The sequence below is a fragment of the Colobus angolensis genome, unplaced genomic scaffold (genome assembly GCF_000951035.1).
Source record: "Colobus angolensis palliatus isolate OR3802 unplaced genomic scaffold, Cang.pa_1.0 Scaffold4, whole genome shotgun sequence".
Taxonomy (NCBI): Eukaryota; Metazoa; Chordata; class Mammalia; order Primates; family Cercopithecidae; genus Colobus; species Colobus angolensis.
In genome coordinates, this window is record NW_012117376.1 from 1,275,518 (window position 1) to 1,279,801 (window position 4,284).

A 4,284-nucleotide genomic window follows, 5' to 3' on the forward strand; every position below is an offset into this window, starting at 1 on the left:
TGGAAGGAAGGAAGGAAGGAAGGAAGGAAGGAAGGAAGGAAGGAAGGAAGGAAGGAAGGAAGGAAGGAAGGAAGAAAAGAAAGAATGAGCTTCCTGGATGCTAGGGTAAAAATGAAAACACAGTACATGTTGAATTTATTTTGTCATCTGAAAGGAATGAATTAATCATAGGAGACATCACAGATTTTTTTTTTTCCTGTATAACCAAATCTTAAAGGTTGTTTCTCATGTGATTTTATTAGGAAACAGTGAATGATTTAATAAAGCAATCAGGAAGATTTTAACAACAAATGCTAAAGCAAAATTGACATGGATACTTTTTGTTATGTCTAATGAAAGCCAAGGACATAAAAAGCAACGTAGTGATGGTTTGTTTGTTTGTTTTGCGACAGAGTTTTGCTCTGTCATCCAGGCTGAAGTGCAGTGGTGTAATCTCAGCTGACTGCAACCTCTGCCTCCCGGGTTCAAGCAATTCTCCTGCCTCAGCCTCCCCAGTAGTTGGGACTACAGGCGTGTGCCACTATGCCTGGTTAATTTTTGTATTTTTACTAGAGACGGGTTTCTCAAACTGCTAATCTCAAACTCCTGACCTCAAGTGATCCCCGCCTTGGCCTCCCAAAGTGCTGGGATTACAGGCGTGAGCCACTGCATCCAGCACAGTGATGGTTATTTTTTAAGGGGCTTGTCTAACGTGGGCCAAGTAAATTGCCTTCTTATGGTGTAAACAGGTCCAAAGTGAGAGCTTAGAAGGTTTGAAAAGTATGCCCCCTTGGGTAGTCATTCTAAATAGCACTGACAGGGTCTTACTCTGTCATCCAGGCTGGAGTGTAGTGGTACAATCATAGCTGACTGCAGTCCTGAAAACTCCTGGGCTTAGCCTCCCAAGTAGTTAGGACTACAGGTGTGCAGCACCACACCTGGCTTTTTTTTTTTCTTTTTGAGACGAAATTTTGCTCTTGTTGCCCAGGCTGGAGTGCAATGGTGCAATGTTGGCTCACTGCAACCTCTGCCTCCCAGGTTCAAGCAATTCTCCTGCCTTAGCCTCCTGAGTAGCTGGGATTACAGGCGTGTGCCACCATGCGTGGCTAATTTTGTATTTTTAGTAGAGATGGGGTTTCTCCATGTTGGTCAGGCTGGTCTCGAACTCCCGACCTCACGTGATCTGCCTGCCTCAGCCTCCCAAAGTGCTGGGATTACAGGCGTGAGCCACTGTGCCCGGCCCCACCTGGCTAATTTTTAAACTTAAATTTAAATTTGCTAAATTTGTTTTAGAGACAGAAGTCTCACTATATTGCCCATGCTGGTCTCAACCTCCTGGCCTCCTGGGATTACAGGCATGAACCACCTCGACCAAGACTTCTATAAGCTAGGGATTTTTTTTTTTAGTTTAGTTTTGTTTTTTTTGAGACGGAGTCTCGCTCTGTCACCTAGGCTAGAGTGCAATGGCGTGATCTCGTCTGACTGCAATCTCCCATTCTCCTGCCTCGGTCTCCCGAGTAGCTGGGATTACAGGCACGTGCCACCACGCCTGGCTAATTTTTTGTTTTTGTATTTTTAGTAGAGGAGGGGTTTCACCGTGTTAGCCAGGATGGTCTTAATCTCCTGACCTCATAATCCACCTCCTTGGCTTCCCAAAGTGCTGGGATTACAGGTGTGAGCCACCACATCCGGCTAAGCTAGAGTTTTACGAAATGCTCTGATAGTCACTGTCTTCTCTGAGATTCTTTAAAACTTTTAAGTATGGACTGGGCATGGTGGCTCGTGCCTATAATCCCAGCACTTTGGGAGTCCAAGGCAGGCCGATCACGTGAGGTCAGGAGATTGAAACCATCCTGGCCAACATGGTGAAACCCCGTCTCTACTAAAAATACAAAAATCAGCTGGGTGTGGTGGCACACACCTGTAGTCCCAGCTACTCAGGAGGCTGAGGTAGGAGAATCGCTTGAGCCTAGGAGGCAAAGGTTGCAGTGAGCTGAGATCGCGCCACTGCGCTCCAGCCTGGGCAACAGAGCAAGACTCCATCTCCAAATAAATAAATAAATAAAAGAGGAAGTTATAATTTGTGTATCTGACTATGCTTCCAAACTATAAATTCCTTGAGAATAATAGCTAGGCCTCATTCATCTGTGTTTTTCCACCCCCAATACAGTGTTTGAATACAGTAGGGATAGGTTCAGAATAAATATTGGTCAAATGAAGAAATGGGGCTGGGCATGGTGGCTCACACCTGTAATCCCAGCACTTTGGGAGGTCGAGGCAGGTGAATCACGAGGCCAGGAGTTCAAGACCATCCCGGCTAACATGGTGAAAACCCGTCTCTACTAAAAATACAAAAATTAGCAGGCCTGGGGGTGCACGCATGTAATCCCAGCTACTCGGGAGGCTGAGGCATGAGAATCGCTTGAATCCAGGATGTGGAGGTTGTAGTGAGCCAAGATTACACTGCTGCACTCCCGCTTGGGTGACAGAGCAAGGCTCTGTCTCAAAAAAAGAAAAAGAAAAGAAAGAAATGGCAATTATCTTAAGGTTGGTCTCTCTCTGAAAGCTGAGAGTCCACATTGCTGAGTGTGGGTGGATTCAGAAACCAAACAAGTAGATGGTATATCCTATTATATGCTGCCGATGACAAAGGCCTAACCATAGAGATGTTCTTCAGGGAGCCCTGAAATAGCTACTCAGTTTAGTGTCTCCTTATGAGATCACCACAGTCCATGTTTGCTTTGCTTTGCATATCCAGGCCCTTGGCCAGTATACACATACACACACATTATTGAGTATCTTCAGTGTGCTAGGCTTTATACTAACTTAGTATCATGGTTGAGGATACCATGGTATGAAAAGAGGCTCCTTACCCCTTCACAGGGGTCCCAACTGTTAGAAATGACAGATGTCAATGAAATAATCACAACAAATATGTAACTGCAAACTATGAAAAGTACTATGAAGGAAAAAGACAGGATGTGATTAAAGTCAGGAGTCCTAGCCTGTCCTGGAGGGCGACGAAAACTTCTCTGAAGAAATGACATTTGAGCTAAAAGCTGATGAATCAGTCGGAGTTAATTAAACAACGAAAGGGTGGAGACAGCAGAGGGGACAGCACATATGAAGGCCTGTGATAGAAGATAACATAGTGTGAGGAATCCAAATACATCTCCAGTGACTGTGGTCCAGAGTATGAATCTGGAGTCAGGGAGAAAAAACTAGTGAGGAAAGCAAAGGAAGGAATTTAAATATGATCAGAAATTACATTTGAAGTTCATGGCTGCCCTGTGGAAAACAGTTTGAAGGAGAGCAGGGATGGATGAAGGAAATCAATAAAGAGGTTACTGTATCTGTCCAGATGCACGTCTTGCAGTATTCCTTTTGTAATATTACAGGTACCTCCCACCTCCAAGCACACACAAATTCTTTCATATCCTCACAGAGGAGGGGGGTGTTTTTTGTTTTTTTTTTTTTTGAGACGGAGTCTCGCTCTGTCACCCAGGCTGGAGTGCTGTGGCCAGATCTCAGCTCACTGCAAGCTCCGCCTCCCGGGTTCAGGCCATTCTCCTGCCTCAGCCTCCCGGGTAGCTGGGACTACAGGCGCCGCCACCTCGCCCGGCTGGTTTTTTGTAGTTTTTAGTAGAGACAGGGTTTCACCATGTTAGCCAGGATGGTCTCGATGTCCTGACCTCGTGATCCGCCCGTCTCGGCCTCCCAAAGTGCTGGGATTACAGGCTTGAGCCACCGCGCCCGGCCAGAGAGGGGGTGTTTTTATCCTGGTTTACCTTGTAAAGCCTAGCAAGAGATCTGAGGCTCTGCCTATTTACTGGTGCCAGGGAACAGTGTTGTTTGGATTGAAGGAATGAAAGATACCATCTTCCAAAACCTTCTAGGATTCTTTGTCCAAAGTTTCCAAAGGAATTGTCTGTATTTATGTTCTCCTTTTTTGTGCCGCCTACTCACTACTCATTAACCCATGTCTATCTGACCTGTGCCCTTCCCATTCCACTAAAACAAGTAAGGTCACCAGTAACCTCCACCTCCACACTATGAGGAAAGTAGACGGAAATGAACGAAGTTTAGGAGATTAAATCAACAGACCTTGGTGAGGCTTAGATATGGAGGTGAGGGAGATGGACTAGGCTACTAGCTTTCCCAGCACCATATTCTGAGAAAGTTTTCATTGGAAAATGATCAGACTGAGGAGGAAAATGAGTTTTGTTTTGGACATGTTGTGTTAGAGGTTCCTTTAAAGCCTCACTTGGGCATCCAGTGGAGGTATTTGTATGTAAATATGCGGGT